At 38.2% G+C, this 14,655-nt stretch overlaps 1 protein-coding gene across 4 annotated transcripts in view; it reads left to right on the forward strand.

Moving 5' to 3' along the window:
* The window catches only part of LOC100650950, a 41,134-nt gene that overhangs the window by 15,875 nt on the left and 10,604 nt on the right, over positions 1-14,655 (forward strand). Inside the window, exon 2 of one of the 4 annotated variants that reach the window (XM_012314516.3) lies at positions 9,954-10,231. The exons of 1 other annotated variant lie outside the window; for it this stretch is intronic. The gene's annotated coding sequence lies outside the window, so the exon portion shown is untranslated. Of the gene's footprint in view, positions 1-9,918; positions 10,232-13,682; positions 14,049-14,655 lie in introns of those variants that run through there. 2 more of the 4 variants (XM_048414510.1, XM_020866361.2) reach the window with 2 other exon arrangements.

A 14,655-nucleotide genomic window follows, 5' to 3' on the forward strand; every position in this document is an offset into this window, starting at 1 on the left:
GAATTTGTCGGATTTCGAGTCGTAATATTATCCATACAAGACAGTGCGCATCGTCGAGCGCAGCAAATTGCATCGGTTGCATTTTCCAAGCGAAAAACATTCTGTACTGATGCACACACACACAGTCGAGTCCGGTAATCGACGTGACGGTCCCCTGGCAAGCCGATCGTGAAAGGTGCTACGTACGCGCGACGTTAATTGCTGACAGTATGTATTTCCGAGTTTTAATAAAGTGACGGTCGTTAAGATCGCACGGCCATCGCGACCAGTTAACTTCTTGCCCCCGTCAACCGGTCTCGTTACGTCGCAATGCTTCTTGAATTCTGGAATACCACGACTGGAAACGAGATCAGCTAATCCACTTCAGAAACTGACACCGTTCAGCTACCTACTTTTTCTCCGCTTGTTCCGGAATCTCCGCGGCTGAATAGTTCCGTGGTGAAATATGTCAATAGCCTGTGCTACACTGTGAGTTCAACTTTATTCTTTACCATGAATTTGCGATCCTTTGCTATTCATAGATATAAGTTTTCCTAGCAAATGGAACTCATTTTTCTTCTAGTATTTCATCGAATATTTAAACCTTTTCAATCCTCTTGATAACCGTTAAACGCCAAAGATGTGTCTAATCCAACGTAAGTTTCGTTTTACAATGTTTAAACATTGATAAAAAATGTTTTCCTTGATTAGAGACCAATTCATAAAGTGATCAGCTGGTGCTTTAATTTCTGCTTAGAATATTAAACACCTGTCGGATGGTAAAACATGAATTCAGTATGCTTCTGCGAAATTTGTATTTTGGACTTCTGTTGATTTATATAATACATAAAATATATAATACATAGAATACAACAATATAATACATAGAATATATATTGGAATGATGTTTTTATTTCGTTAATTATTTAATGTTATATAGTTATATAGCTTTTATTTTTTTGGATATTGATGGAACATCTGATATATGAATTTATATATTTTTGTATGGATAGAAATCGTATGTGATTATAATAAGTATTAACGTTATTCGTCGTTAATAATGTGTCTTTTTAATTTTTCACCACGATGCATTCTTGAAAACTAACATAATGAATACAAATGTGATTTTGGACTAAAGGCGATGTTTGTTCAGAATCAAATGCGGAATCATATCACTGTCAGAACGTTGGAAACGTTTTCTTTATAAATATTTATCCCGACGTCCTGTGTGCTCGATTCCGTGCATTTCTGAAATCCGTAAATGTTACTTCAGCTTTAATTAATTCGGGAATTTCTTCGAGAAACTGTCCACAATGATTTAAAGGTCTTATTAGCAGTTCCAGCGTGCAACGGTTCGAAACGCGGAATAATCTTCGTTTATGGTTGACGAGCCAAAGTATTTTTATGCGTTAATATATCACGTCTTTCCAGTCGAATGCTTTTATAACGTTTAACGTCACTGTTTGTCGTCCCGCTTGCACATTTGAGACGTTTCTCGGTATATTTAGAACCGTTTTAAATTTCAGTTGGATTTTAATTACATCAAATAAATTACCGAGATTTTATGAGCTGTTTTGAAGTTACAGTTAATTTGACATAGATCCGGAAGCGAGTATCGAACGATTTCACGCAATTTGCTCCTGTGGTTTATTCTTTTGCCTTTCGTTTGATAAGTAGAGAAGAATTTCTATGTACTACTGTCATCTGGTACATTAACAAACTAATACTGTCAATAATAAATCTTCGTGCAGTGGAATATTTGTTAACAATGATTAATCTTTAGTAAATTTAACAAAAAAATTAATATATTTAATTTACTATGTTATGTGCTTGTTATTATATTATTTCTATATTATTTCTATTATTCATTGAATAATTCGATATTTAAACAAGAACACAAAAAGGCAATAGGATAGGATAATACTCTCTTCTTATGTAAAGGACTATCTCATACCGAATTCTTTTTAGAAACAAACGTCGCACCTTAAACGACGATAGAAAGGTTCTGCTACATCTTAAAATTAGCTAGATTATGCTACATCGCCGCTACTAACAAATCTTTATAAAACGGACATAACGTAGAAACCGTATATGTAATCCTCTCACCTGTTCTTGCTGAAATACCTTCGATTTGTACTTCCCTTGTACTGCCTCCAGCAAACGTGTTTTAGATGTGCCTGCCTTTCCGTTATCTCTAATAGGTACGACACTTCTCTGTTCTAGTTAATTGTGAGTTGATGTTTCCGTATTATAATTATTAACTCTGTCTTGCTTTAATTCATATTATTTGTTCTATTAACAGTACTTTAAACACGTAAAAGAGGCACGCGAGGAAACATCTGGGCAAGGAATTTGCATACATTTAATTAATTTTGAAATTAAAGAGTTTATAATGAAATGAAATAAAAAGTTGTTCGGCTTGCCGAGGAGTTTTGCATGGATACGGAACGGTGGTCTTGACCGTCTAACACAAACTTGTTCGTCTGTAGCAGAAGTGGTGCGCAAGAAGTTGCTTGGAACGTTTCTTCCGTACTTGCTTTGTACACGAGTTGAGATTCAAGAATCCTTCGGTAAGGCAACAATACCTAGGAAGCGGAGCGAGTTACGACGCGGTAGCCATACGATGGAGAATGCTTTATGAGCACTCGAAGAATGTCATGCACACAAGTCACGTTTCGTCTTATATTTCGGCCGTACATGCATCTATCATACGAGTACTCCCGGTAAATTTCTCCCGAACTTTTAGTGGATTATTTTGATGGCTTCGTCGAAACAGAGTCATTTGCCTTTAATTTTAATTAGGATGATTTTTAGTTTTATTTTCGTAACGTCTAGTCGCGATCAATTCGTATGCAATGTCATTCCATTTCTCTACGACATATTACGCTCCCATTATTTCAATTTAAATTCTATTTCTGTGATTGGGATCTACCGTGCTCGTGCAATTTTTTCTTTTTCTTTATTCTTTTTAGCAAATTCTTTTGAGTCGAAGAGATAAATGGTATCCGGTAAAGACTGTGCAAGTAGAATGATGAATATCTTACAGAGACATGAACTCGTGGTATACAGTATTCACTACGCTTCCGCTCCTGGCAAGATCGGGATACATTGGAATGAAAATAAAGCATCGAACGATGAACGATAATAAATGCGATATTTTATTACTTCTATATGATTTATCTACCAGCATTTTCAATACTTACGATAGGATATACTGTTGCAGAATGCACGCAAACCGCCAAAATTGTTCCTTTTCACTTTTTACAGTTAAAAATATTATATCAAATAACATGTACACATTTTAGCAGAGTAATGCTTAGTATGCACACAATTGTTTCGTATGTCATGGTAGTAGATCATTTCATTGCAAAACTGCTCGATGAAATACGCTTTGATCAGAGAAGTAACAAACACATTTAATCAATTTCATCACTAAAAATCAGCATTTTAACTGCGTAAAGAATGATTTGAAACATGTACCAAATAATTTAGTGGAATATAGTACATGTCAAGAGAATCGAAATAACGTAGGCAACATATGTAGATTCTCAAACTAATTCTAAAGCAGCAATTTATTGTATTTGTCAAAATTAATTGTGCATTATCTATGGTACGTTGTAACACTATCTAACCAACTATATTTACTTGTCACCACGACATTGCTACGTGTTTAACGTTATCAATCCTGCGTGAATCATTCTTGTAAGCCTAACGCTTGTTACATCCTATGCCAGTTTTCTACTCTAATGCGGAAACAGTAAATACTTAACAGTGGAACTAATCTGCCTGTATATCTGTATATCTGTATATCTGCCTGTAATCTGCCGTTTCCAAATCTATGTCGACTTACTAAATATTCATTTCTTTGATCTGATTTGTGTATTATTCTCTATATAACAGTCCGTTAGAGAACTGTTAGAATAACATTGTACCATAACACAAGCCACTGTACCATTACACCGAAACAATTCTTCAGAAATTCTAATGTTGTCATATCGTACTAGTATGTAAAGTAATCCAGGAAAGGGATGTAAGAAAACTATGCATTACTTCGTAACGGTGCATAATTACGTGTAATTAGCGACACAATTGACGATTGCCGAGTAACGCGAATGCAGATGGAAATGCATTAGAATCGAGTGCATTTCTCGATATTATAAACATTAACAATATCTAAAAATTGCATCCATTAATTTGTACAGGCAAATCTCGTGGTATTAGTTGGAAGCGAGTCAGTAAAATATGGTATTCTAGCAGCTATTATTTCTCCTTTTCATTTTTCATGCATCGAGTCGTGGGCGTCTAGTTTTCCATGAGTTTACATTATACGATGCCGCGAGCTATTTGTAGCTGCTCGCAGTTATACGTGGGCAAGATATACTCGAGAAACTTAGAATGTAACCATTTCGAGGCAAGATGCATCGACCGCGTTCAACAAAGTCGCAACATTGGCTATTTCTAATTTAAACAAATTAATCAGTTGTATTTTTTGTATTTTCTTTAAATGTTTTAAAAATAATATAAATTTTACCATTTACTTACCATTGCTTGCTATAATTCTAGGAGTTGAACAGGAGTAAGGTAGCTCGATGAAAAGAACATTCGAATATTACATTTCTTTATCTGGTATGATCAAATACGAGTACTACCGTTTTTTGAGAGTAGTAGAAAAATGTTCACGAGGATGTACTTACTAAGTCTATTTTATGTAACGAAGTAAAAATCTACGGCTCGTGGAAAATTTATATATCTCATAACATCTAGCTGAAACGTATATCGAGACGTCAACTGTTCGTTTTCTATGATTTCTTATTGTAAAACGTTGTTGCCATTTGTAAGATCGTGCGGTAAAATCTATCCAAGTGAGATGTATCCCAGAAATGTGAAATTTGAAACTCGAATATCTTACAGCGTAGCTTGTTTCTACGCTAACTAAACCCTCTGCTTGTCCTATCAGAATTACATTCTATTTTCTGCCAGAGAAATACTTGACTGAACTAATGGAAAGCTGTTTCAATCTTCCAACTAAGAGATGTATTCTGTGCGCGTATAACTCTTTACCATGTTATCTTTTAACGTTCAGTGTAAGTATTTTTATATTGTAATTATTTTTCTTTACTTGTAAACACATCCATACGGGAATGTATATATGCATGTCTCATTAATTTTCTAAATTTGCTAAGGAATAGTTTCTTGAATTGCTTAACAATTAATATAATTTCCATTTCAACAAACACTAATAGACACAAAAACGAAGTAACAATTTTTCTGCAAACCCAAACTATTAGCCCACACGCTTTCTGTCTTAGTGCTTCACCCAAAGACGTTCACACATCACTTTTCAAACATATCCTCCAGCTCTGAAGAGTAATCTCGATCAACGAACTACCCGTAATATAAATGCATTGCCACGTAGCTACGCATCTGCTTCTTCGTTATTCGCATAAATCGTGGCCGTAGAAGATGTCACACAAGTACAGCGATCGATTAAAAACATTTTCAACCGCGATACGAAACGTCGCGATACAAAGGGGAGCCGAGCGAAACTCCGCTCGCGCGACTATTCACGCGACACGTCTCGTTACCTCGGGCCGCCACCACGGTCTCGTAAATAGTTCGAGGGTCGTAAGCGAGCCAGCGACTCGTAATTTCCGCAGCCAGAAAACCGCGGTCATATTAAAGTGAACGAACGAACGAATCGTCCATTGGATAGCAAAGCCACCCCGCTGAACACGAATACAGAATGCAGCACGCGGAGTTATTTGTAACGAGATCCGGATAAGCCTTCACCTACCCGTTGGGCTCGCACCATGAGAGAAGAGTACGATCCACGCTCTCCTTAAATGCGAATTTCGCATGTCGCGAGAGGCTCATAGGGCGGCGAATGACAAATCGCCACGACCAGTCTGTTGGAACAAGCTTTAATCGTCCATATCGCATACCGAAGTCAGCGTGATGTTGCCTCGTGTTACAGAATCGCACCGCGAGTTCAGATTTGCATCGCGGTTCGCGAGGGTATCCGACCTCTGCAATCAGCTCGCGAAACACCGTTTTTCCGGTTGCTTCCATAGCGAACAATATGTCGTGAACAATAATTCAACGTAATCATACGGAGCCATTTTAATGATTTCACTGCTCTCTTTCGTGGTTCTGATGGATCGTTTTCGAAGCGTCGCTTGTGGTATCGTGAATGTAATGTTATCTTGATAATTGTCCGTCTGAGAAAAAGATAATTTTATCATTAGAATCAATATTTGTTTCAGGGTGCATACTGTGTAATAAATCGTAAGCTATTATGCGAGTTCTTTGTTCGTAAATATTTACCTAATTTAGTTGCACACAAAAAAGACAAACAACCAGATATTTTTCTTAGCTAAAAGCCCCTGTTTTTTTAACAAATTTCCAACGTTACATAACCTGATATAATTAAATTAAACTTGTACAAACAGATAGTAAACCAAGGACGATTATACAATCGTTACGTGGCCAATTAATTTTTTAATCTCTCCTCGTTCGCAATCGTTGGTGAATAGGTAATTAATTAGGATCTCCTAACTACCTTATACGTTAGTTAGCCATCTCGTCTAGAACCAATTTACCGAGCGGTGCGGTTCGTTAAATCACGCGACTCCCGCGGTTGCTCCGCGTTCCTTCAATAAAGATACGATCTTCCGAGTAATTAGACCCGTGGAAATGCTAAAAATTTCGAGAGCATGGTAAAAAGCGTGACGGCGAGAAATGTCATTGCCAAGTCGAGGACATGATCAGACGTGAGCAAAATGGTATGTTATTCACGTGAGAATTATGAAGGTTTAATTACAAAGAACGACTAGGAATGAAAGTACTTGCTTGTTCTAATACAGGAACAGTAACGTATCTTCTTTATATATATGCAGATAAAAAATTTGCGAAGAATATATTATTGTCGTATTAAAGATTAGACTCGTAAAGTGTCGTAGTATCATACAGAAAGATATTTAACTATAAGAAAGGACGTAGCTCTACGTCATCAGACACGAAAGTGTTAAATCTCCAACAACGCGACGAGGTTTTGAAGCCTCCAAGATAATTCTCCATACAACGATCTTCAAACGACGCGACGTCAATACTTTATTGCCATTAGCGATTGGAAAGCTATACATAATTAATAATTACTCCTATCGCCCTCCATAAAATCAAGAACTTGCATATTACCACAGTCCGGTATTATCTGACCCACTTTCTCATTGCTGCGCGTCTGACTAATCGCTTAATACTTCGCTATTAAAGTTGACTTTATTTAAAATCCCCTGTCAACAATTGTCCATTGTCTTTTTCCTTATGTACTTAAAGATAATCCTCATTAATGGTTCCGATAGGAGTAACGCAAAATATCCGTTTCTTTCTCCTCCGCTATTTATATACCGCTATTTCAACCATTTACACCGACAAAATAAAGTACGCTATGAATATCGTGCGATAATGTCCTACGATTTCTAAAATGGAGAGAAAAAAAAAGAAGATATCCTAGTGAGCCGTCGATTTTCCATTCGATGTTCAGCTACGGACGCCAGGAGAACGTCAGTAGACAGCGGCATCGTGGCGAATTTATGGGTCACGGTCGAACGAAAGAGAAGTTCGAGTCGTATTTTGCATCGTCCTCGTAATTTCCACGATTCGTGCACCCGCGAACTCATCCGACGCGTATAATTCCACTCGCTGAGAATTTGTCCCGCGATCGTTTGGAACGATGCACGTGCAATCGTAGTCGTAATAAGATAGACTCTGTACAAGAACCTCTTGTCGCATCGCACGGCAAGCTGTGCCATGCCGCAAGCTCAGAAAAATCGCGTGCAATTTAAGCGTAGAGCGATAATTCGCACCTCGTGCCAGCCTTGAGGTGAACCCGGGGTTTATGACCACCGTTTCTTCATGGAAATGCACTTACGCGACCGAGATGCATGCCACGTACTTATGCGATTTCCATGAATGGAAAATGCGATAAGCGGCGCGTAGCGACGTTGCAAATACGACTTTTCTCTCGGTGCCGCATCGCGTCTTCCTATTTTTAAACGGTTATATGGAAAAGTTGAAGATTCTCGCGAAGAGAATGTGTGAGTGGTTATTTTTAAGGAGAGTCGTTTGTTTATTCGTTGCTTCGGTTGAAGATCTCGTTCGTGCATAAAATCGAAAAAGATTTTGGTTTACGAGATTAGAAATCGAGAGAAATAGTATCTGGCAGTGAGAAGTCAATCGAATTTATGGTCATTGAAAAAGTTTCGCGGTTCAACTGAGAATCGATCAGTGATTTAACTTTCGTTAAAGATTTCCTGGTTGATCAGTACTATCAGTTCCGGTGTATCAGTACTAGTGATCGCACACCGAAGTTCGTTTGCCTTTAATTGTCAGTGAAATATGATTGGATTTATTGCTCTTTTTATTATTCGCGGTAATTTCCGAATAAAAGTTGCCAATGTAAAGGTGTCACAATATTTTAGAAGGTTATTTTAATTTAGATGTTTTGAAGGAGATTCCAATGAGTACAAAATAATTCGTGTATTGTTTTTTGACTAATATACAAGGCTTTTTGCCAATGGTTTTACTAATTTCTTAAAGCCAAAGATATATATCATCAACCTTTTCCAATACCGATTTGCACGATATACTCTTTGCGGTTTTTAACGACAAATATTTATACAACTTCGTGAATCAGCATGTACAAAACGTTTTGTACTTCCAGACAAATTCCATACGCTTTATGCGTGGTTCGTGCAATCGATACTTATGTTCTCGAACTTTCTGTTGCCGCCGATCACGAACGTTCATGAATTTTAATCGAAACTCGAATCGGAAAATACGGAGATATCGTGCGAACACAATCGGAATGCCAGGCGAATTCGATTCCGTATTGTACGTGAACGCGGCAACGACTATCTTCGACGCGAACACGCACATAAGTTTCGTTGCCATTTTGTCACTCTTATACGTTGGTCCAAAGTATCGTTAATACGCCTTTTAACGACGAAGGCCTCGATGATATACGTCGCGGATCTATCGAACGAACGCCTCGTGTGACCATTTTTCGCGAAACGCGTTCGGATAATTCTGGTGATTCGTCGAAGATTTGCTCAAAGCGTAGTAATGACCACGCGAAAACGCTTGCCCGCCAGCACAATTGCATAATTATCTCTCGAATGCGGTGCCATTCGAGCGGTACGTACGCTCCGCTCCCATTTTTATCCTCCTTTCAAAACGACGTCAAACAGAGGGAGTCAATCGCACGTGAACATAAAATACGTTTCAAAAATTTCTGGATTAGTTGTATGTTTATGGTTACCGGTAGGTGAATCCGGATAGCTTTAACAGCATCTCTGTTTCTTGCGACAAAATACGTTGAAGTTGCGTTGAGTTTGGAATTTGGTGAATGATACTTCAAATAATTTGAAATAGCTCGAATAGCTAAACAGCTAGCAACTGCAGTTACACCGAGTTCGTGTACGATATTGGGTATAATAAATGAAAAATATTTTAATGGTAATGGAAGGCATTTGTTAAAAAAATGTAGGAATGAGACACGTAAAAATATATAAGGAGATTTAACAAATTTGGAATAAAATATTTGAATAAAAATAAAATCGATCTGTGAAATTTGAGAAATTTGCGTAGTACAAAAGCGTGAGCAGAGGAAGAACTCCGACATGCGCTACTTAATGTTCAAATTACAACTTATCTTGTTTCCGAGAATTCCCATGCTTATACTCTCAATACACTATGTTTTGTTTATACTCTTGGAGAAAGGAAGCTTCCATCCGACGAGATGATTCAGTTTCTCGCCACGACTGATGCAACGTGTACGGACGGTTCTTTATCCTCGAGAAAATTAAATGGCACAGCATCTACCTCTATCAGAAACGCTTGTTATATTTTACAAAAAAATATTTTTGCAATATACCATCGTAGATCCATCGAGTCGAGTAATCGATCGCGTCTTCCAGTGCGAATTTTCGGCTGCAACCACCGCTGGATGAATTCCTCTCGGCGTGAAAGTAGTTTGCAATCAGCATTCCCGAGACGAGCATCCCAAAAGAATCGAGTTATACGCAACACGCGCGACGCACGGGAGCGTACCTCGAGGTACCTCGCGCCAACGATCGCGCGTGTGTCCGTGCAACGAATGCTGTCGCAAGTAAGTGGGTCACGTTGTGTGACCAGGCCGAAGGATATCGTGGGTACCTGCGTTAGACATCGCCGTCGGCTAATGAAACAGCGACAGGTAAGGAACATTCATTTCTACAACATTCGTTTACTGGGTATACAATATTTAACATAGATACACACTCCTAACTAATACTTTTCAATAGCATTAAGAACCGTTTTCTAGAACACAGCCAAGTACTTGGTTTCGAAAGAATTTGTTTAACAGCCATTCACTAAAACTTCGTATATTTGTGTCTTAAGGAACAGGAAAACGTAGCACCTTACGTTACAAGTTTATAAGCCTAAGTATGATGAAACAGTTTCTAATAAGGATGCAATCGTAGTTACGGTTTTTCCAGCCGCGTAAGATCGATAGATCGAGGACAATTACCCGGTAGTACGATTCACTTTGCCAAACGAAAGTCTCTCGGAATGATACTTGGTATTACCAAGCCCAGGTCCCTTCGAACACTTTCTACTTTCATCGACTACGTTATCGATGACTCATAGAAACTGTTTGACTTCGATATTGTCGCGACCGCCACTACCAACAGAGAACCGTGGAAAAACGATTCGATTCGAATATGAAGCCATTCATCGATGAACGCTTTTCATTTGCTTGCTTTTTATAGCAGATTCCTTTTATAAAACTTTTTGCGGAACATTGATCAAATCGAGATTAAACAATTAACATTGCAATTAACGTGCAATTTGAATAATAAACAAGAAATGTAGTCACGGATAAACAAAGAAGAGTAAGAAACGTGATTGTGTTTGTTCGTGTGGACAGTTTGATGTGTCTGGGAACATTGAGTTTCTCTGCTTCTGAGAAAGTGATTCCATTTTTTGCGTAATCATACTTTATCTTGGTTTCCGTTCAACCTTATCACGTCATTGCGTTTCACTTAATTGACTGGAAGATCAGTGAAAGCGCGACGAGTAAATTACTTAATGGCTTAATGGAGTCAAGTGTTCGCTATGCATATACACCACTCCGATCACGAGTACATTCTAAGTTAAAGTTAACTGTCGTAAAATCGATTCCACAACTTATTTATTTGCTTTCTTATATTTAAAAAAATTCGGAATACGATAATATACGGCATTCTTATATAATCTAATAAATATGATATTCGTTTAAATTATCGTATGATCACCTTTTCAAACTGTGTATCATATTTTCTAAACATTCCTTCTATTATTTCACACTTTATTATAGCTAGTAGCTATTAGCGCTCTGCTAGAGATTGTCATGCTTCTTATTGTGATGTTGAAAGTGAGAATTTCATAAAACGCTATTACAACGAGTGTTTCACTTTATGAACGTGTTGTGTTAAATGTTTATCTCTGAGGTAACTATGACGCACTCGTAATATTTAGACGCGGTCTGACATTTTGAAGATTGCGGCGAATTTTCACTTGCATAATCTTGCTACTATTTCTTAAAATTAGAAACTGTCACTTGAGTTAAACCTACTTACTGATACCGCTTATGTATCTCTGAAACTAAAACTTTCAAACTCCTATAAATTTAGGAAAAGATTAAATAAAACGATTAAGATACTTTATTAAATAAAATAACAAGAGTGCTTCACCGGTTGTCCTTGTATGTTTTCAATCTGAAGAATCACTCCCGTCTTATGTCTCGTACCCACAAAAATTGTACAAAATTAGTCTCTGTGAAACGAAGGTCGTAATTAATTGTCTAATGATCATTTGGCCGCGTTTAATCACGGTCGGGAACATATCGCGAAGTCTGCAACCAAGTGCTGCTGGTATTATCGATTCAAGATAACGGCTACGACGGGTGCAACGAAGATTTACAATCGAGAACATCGAAGAGACTTTAACACTGAGTACCGGAGGGTGGAACGAATCAGCAGCCACGAACGTGGAACGATAAATCTGTGCACAGATAACTAGCTTCCAGATTCTTCAAAGCAATAACGATTCGAGCACGACATGAAATTTAGCGAAGGACACTCGTGCATAAGTGCACGTGATTCATTTAGGTATTCATTCGTTTGTAAGATTGGAGGTCCAAGATTCAACTAACTGAAAACAGATTTTTATAAGTATCTAGCTATAAATTACTTTGCGCACAACTCTAGGAAATGTAACAGAACTTTCCAAAGAATTATCGTTGAAAGAATTTTCAAGAACCTGCGACTTTCCAATCTTTCCCACCTATGATCACCCACCCATGACTACGCTCGACTATCGATAATAACCATTAAAAGAAAGAGATATACCGTGATTCCTTAACCAGATACAAAACATACCCACTTAAGTTTCACCGGAATAACAATCGAAACCTCGGCGAATTGGAGCGTGAACTTGGTTCGTGTTCCATATAATTTTCGAAAAAATTCTTCGCCTTAGCATCCAGCTCGCTAAACACGCGATGTAATTTCCTACGGAGGTGGTAGTTGCGATCGATCTACTGTCACGGGCCGCGTGTTCTAAGACCGCGAGTTTACGGCCATGAACTTCCTCCTGACGACGGGCATCCTTGATCGTGGTCCTCGATTCATCTTTTATGGTCGCCGGTCGTCTGAATGAAAAGTGAAAAGCGGACGTCGTGGGAGCAGCGGAAAGGTACCGTTGGCATACATATTTGTATCGGAGAAAGTCGCCGCTCTCTCTCCCTCTCTTTCTCTCATGGTTTCCTCGTAGCTGCATCTACATAATATCGATGCATTAACACCTTGCATAACTCAGGCTCGCAGTATTAATCATCCCATTATACGACCGTCTCTTAGAAACGGAGTTCTGTACGTTGCGTCGCAGCCGACGCTTTTCACGCTCAGCGTGTAACGCCAACTCCGAATTCGCGGAAAATCGTGCGATGGAAATCGATACTGTCGCTGAAATGTGAGAGTAAGAGTCATAATGAAATATTTCGGATGTGAAAATTTTAACATCGCATCGCGGCTCTCTGATGCTTACGTACTTCGTTATTAAAGCGAAATGGTTTTGATTGCCCCAATAAACGTGTTTTATTATTCATAGCAGTATAGATTAAGCGATAGGATTAGCTAGCTGCGTATTTTTCCAAATTCCATACGAGCAACGAATCGTTTCGCTTTATTCACGATTCCGCGCGCTTTTACATTTTCTTTTGACCCCTTTGTAATGCGATTTATGGTATGCGATTCTCATAACGGAATAAAATTATTTCACCGTTAGCTTTCAAATCAATCAAATCTTTATGGAATAGATTTTGCATCTCTAAGCGACAAGCGCTTATGGAACGCGTCTATGTAGGTCCAATTAACGAAACCAATTATGTATATACCTTCGTATATACCTTTTATAGATGAAAATTGTATTAGAAGAAAGATAAGAACAGGACGTAAGAAACGCGTTATTTATATTTCCAAGCACAAACGATATGTACGATTCAATGAGTAATAAATAATGTCACTTCCAATAGCCGCTTTTTCCGTGACAAGATAATCGCCCTCAAAATCCGTCGGACCGTTGAGCGCAGACTATCGCACATAAAAAGGCATGATTTGTCATGAGAGACTATGCGGACCGTTAAAGTAGAAGTAGTTATGTTCGCGGTTTCGTTTCGGCGAGTATGAGGTGGTTAAATTACGGTTTCTACGAGAAGCAGATGAACGGTAACGCCTCCGTGAGGATTCCGTCTGACAGAGAATCACGAAGGATCAAGCGATACTTCTTCTGGCGGAAAAAGGACAGCATTATCGTCGACAGTTGCTCGCAACGGTATCTACTACACAGGCAATGGAAAATTTCTTCGAGGTGACCCAACCTTATTTTCCGTCTTTTGAGCGATCTCTGTATCAACATCGCTGATGCCACGATACTGGGAGCGTAGAATTCAACGTCCGCGATATGTATATACACGGTACACTAACTCGCAGGTATGATTTTTGGATCATGCGGTCAATTAGATAATGTTTGTTAGCTTGTACAAACTACAGATGAGTAAAAAATAGGATTAATTGGAATTTGAGCATTGCATCAAAAACGAGAAGAATTAGGATTATTAATACGATATTCATCAACGTATGATTGATAAGTCACGAATAATTTAACGAAATGTTTGTGCATTGCGCAAGTTTGAAAAAAAATCGATATTAACTTGAATTCATGATACAACGATGCTGTGAAATTTTACGCAATTCTTGCGCAGCCACGTGTAATTGTCGCAGCGTGAACGGTTTTAACGATAGTCAAGGTCTCTTAGTGAGCAAAAATAAATTCCAGTCGAACGGATCAGAATTACTACCATTCGCTAATTAATTTGTACCAGGTCCGTTAGCATAATGGCTTCGATTCGTTTAGGAATCTCTGGGTCTGATTTAACCGGCTTTCGTGTTTCACTTTATCGCTTTTGAAAATAAAGTTGATAATTCCGTAAGGCGGAAAGTAATATTTTATGCTCAAGATCCGTGATAATTATATAGATACTATTAAGTATCTAAGCAATATATCAAACTACAACATATGACAATTAATGGCATTGGT

This window comes from Bombus terrestris, chromosome 2, assembly GCF_910591885.1.
Source record: "Bombus terrestris chromosome 2, iyBomTerr1.2, whole genome shotgun sequence".
Taxonomy (NCBI): domain Eukaryota; kingdom Metazoa; phylum Arthropoda; class Insecta; order Hymenoptera; family Apidae; genus Bombus; species Bombus terrestris.